The following is a 14,335-nucleotide window of genomic DNA, read 5'->3' on the forward strand; positions in this document are numbered from 1 at the left end:
TTCGTAACATGGTAAAGGTGTCCAGTGCTCTTCCTTTACCACATGCTGTGGTCAAGATATGAGCTCAGTCAGATATGACGTCCCATTTCTTGCACTCATATCCTATTCATTTCACATACTTAAAAATTTTTTCTAACTTGATTTCCCATACTTATCCTCATCTTCCCTTATCTTGAAAACTACTTTCTGTCACAAGTGTACTGCCTTGTGAAGATTTTGAAAATGCTTAGTCCATGTTTTTCAATTTTTGTCTCCAAAACTCAATTTAAAATTGCCTCCTCACTGTGTGTGTGTGTGTGTGTGTGTGTGTGTGTATAAAATCATTTACCTTAGATGTCGATATCCTTTAGGCTCTTTCTCTTCTCCAAACAGAAAACATATTTTAGCAGATTGTCCTCAAGAAGATTGGGAGTAGAAAGTGTTGGGGCAATATGAATGTGAATGATGCTCAAATGCCCAGTTTATTTGCTTCTTTAAAATGTCCTTGTATAAATTCTCTATCCCCTCTCTTGATCTGCAGTGTACTTATTTAATTTCCAGGTCTCTTTACTGCTGATTATAAAGACAGAACAACATTCTTCCCTGCCAGTACAGTGATTTAAAATCCTTTCACTTTTACCTACACCCAAATAGTTCTGTAGGTCTCATCTAATATTTTCAAGTGTATGTGCTACGAAGCAGGACTTATGGTGTTATTAAATGTATAGTCTCTAGTTCAAACTGTGCACTGCACTATGACTAACTGCACTTCTTTGTAACTCAGAATAAAGATTTTGGCAGAATCCTCTTATTAGGGAAGGACAAAATTCCAGGCCTCCCACAAATCAATAAATGCAAACTCACCCACATGAAGGATGTTGTCCTAACTCCAGAGAGCATGCTGAGAGCGAGTCCAGACTTTAATGTAAAGTACATTTCTTTGGAGGCAAAAAACACACTCCTACAGTCAAAAATTACTTCTTAATCATTTTTTAAACTCTTAAAGGGAACGATTAAATTTTCTAGCTTCAAAACATTTATGCATAAAAAGGTAAACGATATGCCCTAAATTGGCACAGTTGCACCAGGATTCAAAATATCTAGCTAACTCAAAATTTTTGAGTCATTTAACTTCTTTTGATCTGATAAGTAAACAGGTGTTTAGCTTTCTTTCATTCATTCATTCATTTGTTCATTCACTCACCCACAAAATAAAGATGTGCTATATATTACAAGGCACTTCGATCACAGAATTAGATAGCCATACACAGACCTCTGAAGAGATCATACCTGGGGTCTCTAAGGATCCTGACAGTCCAGGATTGTTTAAAAGTAGGTGAACAAAATATCATTACTCCCTGATTCTCTGTTCAGAGCTATATTTCCTAGCAGGCTGACCACTGACTAGTGCTGGGCAGTAGATTTTAAGTGGAGGTGAGAGCAGTTACAGGTATCAATTCTAGTCATGACTAGTTATGTGTCTAGGATTCCTTCTTTTTTGTCCTCTTTCCCACTGTACACTGGATGATGCCAAGGTGACAATGTACTTACACTATGGCAAAGGTGCTAGCTGTACGTGCCTGGTACCTGGGTTATTTAAAGAATAGGTGTCTGATCCATGGGCAAGATATAACTACTATTTGTTAAGCCATAAAGATTTGAAGGCTTACTTGTTGTTGCAGCATAACTTAGCATAGCTAACTTAATTCAAAATATATATTATTAAAAGTCTCACTCACTGACATAAAAATTAAGATAAATATATTTTTCAGTGCTTTTCATGACAATTACAAAACCTAGCATCCCAATCTCTGGCCCTCGAAATTTAAGAGCATTTAAGCTCTGATATTTTTTCCAATTACTGCCAATTTTACTTAACTCTCTTGAGCACACTATCAGGAATGCTCCTGAAATACTAAATATGCCATGTAAACATCTTAATGGTCTCTTATTAAACAACATTTTCATGGAAAATCCGCATATGACTTAAATACGTCAAGTCATAAGGTATATGAAGATGTTTCTATTTCATACTTTGCACAGAGACTTTCAGTGTGTGGGTTTTGTTTTGTTTTGTTTTGTTTTTTGTTTTTGCTATTTGGGAGTATCTGAGGGTTCCATGTCTTTGTTCACCCTTTCTCTTCAGGTGTCCTCAGAAGGCCATATGTTGAACCAATGTGATGCCCCTTGAAGCAGGTTTTCCTCTTTAAAATGCTACATTTTGCAGCATTCTATGTACTATCCATAGATATTGGCACAGGTCTGACCAACTAGCAAGCAGGCACAATGCCAAACACACAGATGGCATGAGGGGAAAGAGCCAAAAAAAACATGTGAATCAACTGTGGGTATTGATGGCATAATTCCCAGACATGGAGGTCCAAACACTTGTCCATCCTAAGCTTATAGTACATACTTACAGATACACAGATTTGTCAACAACAATAATCTAGCAGTGACAGATTAATTTAAAAAAAATTAAAACCACCTTTGGTTGCTGAGGATAGTTACAAGGCAATAATTCTACAAAGGTTGGTGTTCAGTCTTTTGTCTTTACCCAGGTGACTATTCAAAAGACAATCAGGCAGCCCATTTAAACAAAACTGTTTATCAGTTATAAATAAAGGAAAAAGTATATTTTGGATTTATTCATATAAACTGTACAATAAAAATAGAAGACAAATGTCAATAAACTATGCGCTAGGACTAAAGATTATTTGCACAATAGGCTTCAAATTGTGGCTCTCTTAAATATTCTTCTTTGACCTTCTGCCTGCCTGTGTGATCAACAGTGTATTATTTTATAAACTAGTAAACTTTATCAGAATTGAGCTTATGGGCACATAAAATAGACGGTACATGATTTGAAGTTCTTTAAATGAAACATCCACTTAAAGAATCCCTTTCCTGCTATTTTGGCAGTTTGCCTGAAATTTCTTAAATCATTATCACTTAGTTAAGTTAAGCTAATGTATCTCCTGAAGGTGTGTATTAGAAAGAAAGTATTTTTTTTAAGGACAGAAGAACAAGCAGATTTTGAAATCTTGGGAATATGAGGTGGAATTATTGAAGCAAAGGCCCTTTGGACCTGTTGTAAAAATCCCCCAGAATCTCTTACTCATAAGCTTTACTAAGGACAATTCCTATTAAATTGATTTCAGGGACAGTATCTATTAAATAAGTTCATAGTAACTTCTCAAGGTGGAAAATGCTTAGATTCATTTGGAGCCTAAATAACCTATTATGTTCAAAGTGACTCAGTGAGTGATATATTTAACCCAGGTCTGGCCCCAAATCCAGTGCTATTGTTATTATCCTATCACCCTGCTATTGTACAGAGCTGAACTAGTTTATTTACATAATTTTTACCATTTAAGGTGTGAGTAGGAATATTACATTCAATTTTCACGTGAGCATCTATTATATGATCACTGGCATGTAAGCTTGAGATTTCAATATAACATGGAGAAAATAACTTGCCCTTTGTATGTGAGTGGTTAAATTCTTTTACATTTCCATAATTTACGTAAATTCTATAGCATTTAATACACACATTTAGTCACTTCTATGATCAGACAGCACACTACCACTTTAGTTTTGACTCCTCATAAATTTATGTCTGTTGCCTGTCATTTACCAAAGGCTGAATGCATACTTCCAAAACAACATACTCACGCTTGCAGAACAACAAACATACAGAAAATGGTGTTTGAGAAGTTCACTTTACCATTATTTTCTTACAAGATACAATTATTTGGCTTTCTTTGATTACCAAGGAGGATTTTAATAAGTGATACATATTCAAAGACTACCCAGAGAGTAAAGTTTTATCATAACTCTTTTCTTGAAAGATGTTAAAATGTCAAGAAATAGGCTTACTCTAAAAGTTCAACTTAGACATGAGGTAGGATTAGAATGCCTGTGGCTTTCTTAAGCCTTCTTTCTAAAATCTCATCCTGAAAACTCAGTTTCTCTTTTATTTGTCTTAAAACATTCCTATAGAGAGTGGCTTCCAGCCATTCCCAAAAGAAAGAAGCTAGTAAGTACTACATGGTTTTGTCAAGTTAAGATATACAACTTGTAAAAACTTAGTTTTACCAGCTTTTCCCTACTAAATGTAATTAAGAAAATGGCTATTAATACACTGTAGAAATAAATTATAACAAGCTAATCACTACAACAGTTTGAAACACCACAAAACATAAAATCTCCCTGATAGCAAAAGTTTACACACCAAAACCTGAAATAACTTATTTAATTTGCTCTGTGGCAATTTATTCTCTTTTTTATTTCTTCCTTCATTCTATTCAATCATGTGGTCATTCATTCATTCATTCATTGAGCAACTGTTGAGCATTTAGTACAAGTCAAGAACTGGGACTGATACAAAGAAGACATGGCACATAGTCAAAAGAAAATTCCTTTGGTATAAGATTCAGAATTGAAAAGATTATATAACTTCAGCAATGAACACATGAAAGGAGATGAGGTTTTCATTCAAGGTAGAAAATTACATCCATTATAAAAGTGCTATTAATAACAGACCTTTAATATTTAATAGAGTAGAGTGATTAAGACAGAACCTATACTTTATTATTCTATCTTCTACCTGTATTAAGTAGGTTTGACCACATTTTGGGGTTATTATGTTTAATTAAAAATAAAATAAAAAGTTGTTTTCATCGCCATGGGGCATAGTCGCTGAAAGTGTCTGTTCAAAGTAATTATATTTATGTCAACAGCTTATTCTGCTTTTATCAAATGCAAATTTGTTGTAATTCCCACTTTCTGAGCATATGAGCATGATGAAGAGAGGATCTTTGAGAGTTTATTTGCTTGACTTTCAGAGAAACTTTATCTAATTCTGGGAGCAATTAAGACTCAGATACTATTACCTATATTTTCATATTGTACCAACACAACAATTTTATTTAAAAAATATATTTCTAATACATCTACTGAATTTTAAGCACTGAGGTTAAAGGAAACGTTTTTATTACAAGTGTTTTCAATAAACACTATAAATGTATTTTATTCATGATTTTCTTAATAGCATTTTGTTTTCTCCAGCTTATTTAGAATACAGTATGATACATATAGCATACAAAATGTGTCACTCCACTGTTTATGTTATTAGTAAGGCTTCCAGCCAACAGTATGCTATTAGTAGTTAAGCTCTTTGGGAGGCAAAAGTTCTACACAGATTTTGACTGCACAGGGGATTTCGGCTCCCCTAAACCCCATGTTGTTCAAGAGTCAACTGTATAACATTTTATTAGATTGTAAGTGTTTTCACAGGTAGAACTAAATGGTGTTCATCTTTATATACTCCCTAGGACCTAACATAATGTTTCATTTAGTGAAAGGGGGATAGAAAGAAATTTAAAAGATGAGCATATGGGTGGTTTTCTAAATATAAAAATATTCTAAACAGTTAATATGTTCTATTAATAGCTGGTGGCTAAAATGTTCTACCTGCTATTTTGTACCTTAATTCGCTGCTATTGCTTTTGGTCTTCAGACATTTTTATGCAGTTATTTACAAAAAAAAAAAAAACAGTCTGAATCTCTTTTTAAAGCTCCATTTCTTTTCAATGCAAATTAAATCTTTATATCCATAAGATAAATGATAAATGTTAAACATGTATAAAATGCCAACAAAATCTACTAATTAACTTGAGAACTAATTATGTTGGGGTACTCTTTAAATCACAAAGCTTTTGTGGTTCTAGCCAATGAAATTCTTTAATAGCTTTCTAAATTGTGATGTAAATAATAAATCAAACTTCGATCTCCTTACTGAATCATGCAGGTACTCCCTGCCCCCATGTTCAAAAAAAGTGAATAAAAATTGTCTTCCAAAATTTAAAAATTTAAATTCAGCACTGACAAATGAAAACAAAAATGAGGATCATATTCCCACCTCAAAATGACTTTTAAAAAATAGAATATTAACTTGACTTTCTTAAAAGCTACACACAACTAGAACACTAGTACTATCAACAGCATTATTTGGACAATGTGCGAATATTTCTAATTATCTGCATTCTAATATTTCTATTATTTGCATTCCATAACATTTTATTATAACTGCAAAATATCTTTTTTTAAATATTCAAATGTAAAATTTATTATGGATTGGTAACCTAATTATAAAACAAGCAAATAATTCAATATTTCTTTTATTAGCAAAACAGATACTTATCATAATCATGAAGATATTACTTAACACATATTGAGATCATATTTTGTATAAAATAAACATAATTTTAATCTTACCCTGTATCAAATACAGTAATGAAATGAATGTTCTCAATTAATTTTTACCACAGCTTTACAAGAAAGGTACTATTAATTTCCCATTTAAAAGATAATTAAAATAAGGGTTAGTGACCTCAAGATCTCCCAGTCAAAGCTGGGACATTTCCTCAGCAATAAATACTTCTTAAGTAACACTTCCCATGTTTTGAATGTTACAATGTCAGATAACAAATATTAAAACAAAAATAAAAATGGAAATACTCAACATCTCTGAGAAAACTTATTATAGCAGATTCTGTGGTTATTTACCAGGAAAATAACAAAATCAGTTATGGCAGAGTTCAAGGTCCCATGTTAAGAAGTTGTTTGCTTTGAGATAGATTGTCTTTTAGGTGTTCCCGACAGGCAGACCAAACACTTTTTCTCTCTATTATTATGAATAAATCAGAAACTGAATCAAACAATCTAACATGTTTAATAATTAAAATTTGTTAAATTATCTTTTCATTTATCTATTAACTTGCACATCAACTGGTTTCAAAAAGAATTTAGGCACCTCATCCAAAAATGTATGAATCAGAGAGAAAAAAAAATCAATAAATTTCACATTTCAAGTGTCTAACATCAAAGTATACACACAACATTGCTGCAATCTGGCCAATATACTCAACCTTATGCCTTTTCATCTAAAAATAAGAACTTTATCATTAAATTATTTAAATAATCATCTTGACTATTTTTCTTAAAGCTACTTGGATTATGAATAAATGACAGGGTTATTTGAGAACTGTAAAAAGATTACTCATTCCAAATTGCTAGGGTAAAAGTTAGAATTAAAAAAAAAAAGAAACAATTGTTTCACAAGTAAACAAAACAATCTATCATTCTAGGAATGAGTAAACTATTGTTGGAATTCCTAGCACATGAAACAGAAAAGTAAACCAAATAAAGCACATAATTTGAACAAAGTAATTGGACTAATTAAAAAATATGACTATAAAATTAAATTAATTCAACTAGTTGAAAAACTCAACTATTACTTGCATTCCATAACATTTTATTATAACTGCAAAATGTTTTATTTAAATATTCAAATATAAAATTTATCATGGATTGGTAACCTAATTATATATACTCTCCTCCAGAACCATTATAGCAATACTATCTTAAAAATACTTTCTTGCATACCTGAAGAATTCATTGTACTTTCCAAAACGTATAATTTCTACTCAAGTAGTCTAGGGTTATATTGAAGATCAAGAGTAAGCAAATCAGATTGTGAAGGTCCATATAGATAGTGAAGATGGAGAAAGTTGTGTGGCACACTGAAAAACCCATGCTGCCTCAAGGAATACTCAGAGTCTGTTCAAGCTCAATACTCCACATAGGCAAGACGAGGGCAGTATTGTCTCATTTTGTGATTTTTTCAAAAGAATTGTGAAATTTAGATTTTATATGTAATGTTTTTTATATCTTTGTCTCTTCAACATTTTAAAAACCATTTTTAAAAGAGTATTTGGCTTATGGGGACTTAGGTGATATGAGCTTTTTCTCAGGAGAAAGAAATACACCACTAAAGGAATTTAAAGGTAAGCTGTCTCTCAAATTTTAGCATGTACCAGAATCACCTAGGAGTCTTGTTAAATACAGATTGTTGGATGCCTGGCCCAGAGTTTGTGAATTCGTAGGTCTGGGGTAGGGTCTAAAATTTGCATTTCCACTACTTTCCCATGTTATGCTGCTGTTGCTGCTTCTCCACTGACCTACATACCATGTCTTCTGTTTCAATGAAAAGGAAAAAATCATGAGCCTGAAGTATGATAAACATACAAGTAATGCATGGACACAAATTTTAATTTTTCTTGAGTATATTTCTAGGTGTGGAATTAACTTTTTAAGAAAGTGCCACACTGTTATCTAAAGTGGCTGTTTCACTTAACCTCCCAGAAATTAATGAGAATTCTGTCTTGCACATTCTCTCCATCACTTAATGTTATCTGGCTTTTGATTATAGCCTCCTAGTGAGTATGTAGTAGTGTCACGTTATTTTAATTTGCATTTCCCCTAATGATTAATAATGTGTTCTTCATGTGCTTAACCTTTAAAAGTATCTTCTTTGGTGAAATGTCTGTTCAAGTCATTTGTCCATTTTTTTAAAATTCAGTTGTGTCTTATGATTCTTGGATAAAATTTATTAATATAATCTGTAAAAAGACATTTATCAGATATGTGATTTAAAAATATTTTCCCCATTCTACCTCGTCTTTTCATTTTCTAATGATGTCTTCTAAAGGGCGAATATTTTTTAATTTTACTGGTTTATTGATTTTAAAATTATGGGCCATGCTTTTACCATTGTGTCTAAGCACATTTTGCTTAACCCAAATTCACAAGGATTTTTGCCAGTTTTCTTTGAGAAGGTTATTCTAAATTTTGGTAATGTGCTTCTTTCTCATATTTTCTTGGTTGGTCTAGCTAAGATTTGTCAGTTTTTTTTTCATCTTATCAAAAAACAAATCTTTGGTTGCATTGATTTTCTCTATTATTTTTCTACTTTATATTTCATTGACTTATGCTCTAATATTTGTCATTACTTCTGTTTCCTTTGGGTTTAGTTTGCTTTTCTTTTTCTGGTTTCTTAAGATTAAAATTTAAGTCTGCGATTTCTTCTTTTCTGATATAGACACTTACATCTTTAAATTTCTCTCTAAACACTGCTCTAGCGGCATCCCTAATTTTTTCATGTTGGGGTTCATTTCTATTTAGTTAAAAATATTTTAAATTATCTTCATGATTTTTCTTTGATCATGGGTGATTAGCAGTCTCTTTTTAAATTTTCACTATCTGGGGTTTCCCATTATTTGTTATATTTTTAATATAATTTTGCTGTGGTCAAAGTAACACCTTGTATGACGTCAATATTTTTACATTCATTGGCACTTGTTTTGTGGAACAGCAAATGATTTCTACTGGAAAATGTTCCATGAGTGTGAATGTTTGAACGGAATGTGTGTACTCTACAGTAACTTGGTGGAGTGTTCCTTATATGCCAATTTAATCTAGTTGGTCGATAGTGTTGTTCAAGACTCCTGTATCCTTGCCACTTTCAGTCTAGTTTCCCTATAAATTACTGAGCATGGAAGAATGAAAAATCCAGGCAACACTGTTAAAATTTCCATTTCTCCTTGTACTCTTTCAGTTCTTGCTTTATACGTTTAGGGGCACCCCATTTAGAAGTGCATATACGTTTAGAACCTACTGATAATTGTCATAAAATCTTCTTTGTCATAGTTCTCATCTTTAAGCACTCCAGTTCTCTTATGGTTACTGTTTGCATGGTATTTCTTTTACCATTATGTTTTTAGCCTATTTATGCATTTAAATTTAATGTGAGCCTCTTATATACAACATATAAGAGGCTCACTTTTTAAATCCATTCTTACAATCTTTGCTTTTTGAGTTGGGTATTTGTTCCATTCCAGTTTAATGTAAGTATTTATATCACTAGAATTATGTATGCTATTTTTGTTACTGTTTCCTATGTCTCATGACTTTTTGTTCTTCTACATCTCCTTTATTGCCTTCTTTCAAATATTTTTAGAGTATCAAGTTAATCTTTCTGCTGATTTTTAAAATTATATGTTATTTTCTTAGTGGTTTTGCTAGTGGTAACAATATGTATTAACATTTGTCAAAATCTAATTCAACTTAATTCTGTTAAATATAGAAGCTCTGCTCTTAGCCTCTCTCTGTTTTCAATTCCTCATGTTAATAGGGATTATAATATCTTCTATAGTGTGTTGCTGTAATAACTAAATGATATATTACATAGAAAATATTTATTATAGTATGCATCATATAACTAGAACTAATAATTATTCATCTCCCTGCACTCCTCAGCCCTGGATGGAGGCACACAGGCATACTGAATAAACTGATTGTTTTGTACCTCCTCAAATGGCAACTTTAAAAATGTTTGTTTAATGTTAATTTAATAAGAGCTGAGAAACTGATTATCTACTAAATTTTTGTATTTTATAATTATTGCATTATATCCAAAATATAAGTATTTCATATTCTAAAAGTTTCTTAGGAGATATATTAACAATTTAAATTTAAACTTGAAAAAAATTCAATGTTTCTGGAAAACAGCATTCCCAGTGGATTGGTTATAGTTCCTTTCTCTGAGATTAAGTAACTGCTCGCACTCCTTGTTCAATTCCAGGATAAAAGTATAGTAAAAGCAACACTTTGCCCAGATCCAAGCCAAGCTACTGAACTATCTTTTGTCACTTATGTTATCCCCCAGACCCTACCTACTTCTCCCCAAAATAGTTCATTTCTTAAACTCTACTTTAAACGATCCCAATTAGAATGTGCCATCTGTTTCCTATAGGAATTGTGAAAATATTAAGGAATCATTGTTAATTTTGTTAGATATGATCAAAGCACGGTAGCTGCATAATAAATAAAATTCCCTTAGCAGTTAAAGACATACAAAATATTTATAGACAAGTACAGGTTGGCAAGATGTTGCTCATTATTGAAGCTGCTTGATAAGTACATTATCTTCATTATATCTTTTTCTCCATTTTCTAGTATAGTTGAAGGTTTCTCTAATAAAACGATTTTTTTTTTTTTTTTTTTTTTTTTTTTACTATTACTACTTTGAACCACTTTGGTAAGTTATTTTTAATTATAATCTCTGGTTTGCTGGCTTGCCACAAATAAAAATAGAATAACCATTTCTAAGACAAGTAGGTCAATATTTCTTCTTTTGTCCAATCTCCTGCTCCAATTAAAAACTTCTTTATGCATGATTCTAAACTTCATCTTGATTTGTTCCAGTGCAGCACTAAGGTGCATATGTGACCTTAGTCCCAAATGAAAAAGAAGACATTTTGAGTAGTCTGCGTTAGACCTCTGAAAATACAAACGACTGTTCTGGAAATTACACTCTTTTGCTACATTTATACCATGTCCTGAAAAGTGTTATCAAGTTGTCTCCATTAAGTAGCAGAGGAAAAATTATTCTGCCCAACAAGGGATTCTCTCTCAGCTAATGATTGGGTACATGTCCTTGGCAGGTCACTTAAGTGACTTGGTCTAATGACCTTTAAATTAGACTCATAACATTGTTGATAGTAGGCTAGATGTGATGATCCAATTGCTGTAATGGATGCAGAGACGTTAACAATTCAAAAGAAGTAATCAGTAGGGAGAGAAAAATAGTTTTCTTTTTGCAACAGAAAAAATATTTTTGGTCTCTTTTTAATTTACTAAGCTAACTATCTATCTCAATATATTTTCCAGGATTTATTAATCTGTATTAATAGCATCATAACAATTAGGTCCACAGTTAAGTTATAAAGGAACATTATTTAAAGAAAAATAGCATTAAAAAGGGGAAATTTTAAGGCATTAAGAATACTGATTTAGTATGGCATTTTATATATGCTGATAAATATGTGCCCACTCCCAAAAAGCCAAGTAGACTAATTTTTCTGTTACATTTTTTGTAATATTACTTTTAAATTCAAATATAATTTTCTTCACTTGTATATATTTTAAATAATTTTGAGGAAAAACATTCTGCTAAAATAACATGTGATTTCTTATAAACTTTTAAGATCAATGTATACTCATTCTTTAAAAGCAGGGTTTCTCAACTTCAGCACTATGGAATTTGGGCTGAGTAATTTGGCGGAGAGCTGTACTGTATATTGTAGGATATCTAGCAACATCTCTGGTCTCTACTTAATAGAAGCCAGTAATATTCCCCTACCAAGTTGTGACAAACAAAAATGTCTCCAGGCACTGCCAGATGTCATTGGAGAGACACAGTCACCCCTCACTGAGGACTAAAACTTTAAAGTGAGTTTCGATTTACATCTGCCTGAATTCTAAGTACTCCCAAAGGATCATAACACAAATAAGAAGAAGAATCAAACAAAACAAAAGAAATTATGGATCTGAGGAAGGTACTATGATAAGAAATAGCTTTTCAATTAAAAACAATTTTAAAATAAATAATTTCAAGTAATGTGTGCTGAATGTGAGGATCTGTAAGAGTGCCACAGTAATAAGCTGCTGTTTAAAACCTCGAATTGCTTATAAAGCCCAAGGAAATGGTAGGATGGCAAGCAATGCATTTTTCATCAAATTGCTTTGAACTTTTCTTCATGTAGAGCAATTAATCATAGAAAAATAATGAATTTTAAGCCTTCATATCTGCAAACCAAAATTGGTCAGAGGTAAATACACACACACACACACTTTGATATAAGTTAATACTACTTTTTACTTAACAGTTTACCTATTTCTCCCATCCTTTTTTTAAAAAAAAAAATTAAATGATAATGATAAATAAGTATAGTTGCTTAAAGAGCTAACTGACCTACTTTTGTGTACTTACCAAGCCTATAAGTAATGACACATTCAATTCATTTATTTAGTTTTCAAGGATTTTTATCTTATTCTAAATGTCCTCAGCATTTATGTTCAAAGATGGTCTTGAATTTGCTTGCATATCTTTTTTTTTTTTTTTAATGCCTACAGTACCTGGTCTTTCTAGGTGGTCTCCCATCCAAGTACTAACCAGGCCCGACCCTGCTTAGTTTCCAAGATCAGATGGGATCGGGCTTGTTCAGGATAGCATGGCTGTAGACCTGCTTGCATATCTTAGCACTGATCTCTAAAATGACTGATATCAACTCTACAATTACATAGAAAGCTCATTTGTTCTTCATTGTCCACTATATACAGAAAAGCATTTGGGATAGAATGAAACCTGAATAAATACCTGAGGCTTAAGTTGAGGAATTTTTTCCCCCTATTTTGTAGTCTTCTTAGCTTTTAGCATCTCCAATCAAAGGAAAGCTGAAAATTTAAAAATTGTAAAAGTAAATAGGCAATTTGCTGGTGAATCAGCAACTTTGCCAATTTTGGCACTAGAGAATGCACTGAAAGAATTAAGGTTAAAATGGATTTCAACTCATTTTTCCTGGGGTTCTTTAATGTGCGTAACCCTGTCTGAATCATTTTTGGAAGTTTCAAAGAAAGTATAGACAATATTACCATAAAGTGTTATAAGTTTGGTTGGGTTAAAATATAAATTTTCCCTGTTAACGAAAATAATGCCAATTCCTTTTGATGAAATATGATTGTAATGAAAATAAACATGTAGAAAATAAAACATTACAGAATTAAATTAATTACATAGCTCAGTAGGAAAATACAACTATGTAAAACTATTTTTAAAGCAGTATTTTTTTTTTTACTTTCAGAGTGGAAAATTATCAATTCTTGCCATGCAACAACTCAATAAAAAGAAAATGTGCTAAGTATGATCTTTTGCTGAGGTGCCAGGTGCTGGCACTTAAAACTTCTTGCTATATGGAAGTGAAATGGAAAGTTTTAGTCTGTGAACCTTGTACTATGTAACTTAAAATGGTCTATTAGCAGCCAAAAAAAAAAAAAAGCATCTTTGGGTAAAGTGAAAAAAGATACCTTAGCAAAAATGGCTTGCCGAAAAGAACAAGTTGATGGACTTCAGAAAATTTCAAGTCATTATAAACTCTGGATTTTCTCTACCTGCACATATTTCACATTTATTAGCTATGTCAAAAATCTCAGAAAAAAGTCACCACTCTTTTTCTTTAATCGGTCTTTCCACTGCATTGCCACCTGCTCTCACCTTTACAAAATGACCCCACTTTCTCAGGCAGTTTTTCCCCAATGCAGCTTGCAGTGACCTTTCTATGCCTGAGTCATAAATCCCTAAACATAGGGGATGAAATCACTGACAGTGCCTTACATATGGTGGTGTGAATGCACTACAATAATTGCTCTGTAATTACATGGTAATTATTGACCATTTAAGTACGTTTAAGAACAGGGTGAGTACCATGTAATCAAAGGCTAATTATCTGATTATTTCTGTCTTTTAAACTACAGGCTTACAAGATATAAAAATTGCAAGTAACATGGTGATTAGTCATTGAACTACATGGTAACTTGAAGTATAATTATGAAGTAATCTGTAGAAATTGTATTTGTATTGTGGTTCTCCTGAACAGTAATTTCAGAGTAGCTA

At 32.0% G+C, this 14,335-nt stretch overlaps 1 protein-coding gene and 1 pseudogene across 7 annotated transcripts in view; both read right to left on the bottom strand.

The window, feature by feature from the left end:
* The window catches only part of DGKB (diacylglycerol kinase beta), a 581,858-nt gene that overhangs the window by 280,219 nt on the left and 287,304 nt on the right, over nt 1-14,335 (bottom strand). The window lies entirely within an intron of this gene.
* Nucleotides 12,790-12,908, bottom strand: LOC120602697 (uncharacterized; annotated as a pseudogene).

This window comes from Pteropus medius, unplaced genomic scaffold (assembly GCF_902729225.1).
Source record: "Pteropus medius unplaced genomic scaffold, Ma_sr-lr_union100, whole genome shotgun sequence".
Lineage (NCBI taxonomy): Eukaryota > Metazoa > Chordata > Mammalia > Chiroptera > Pteropodidae > Pteropus > Pteropus medius.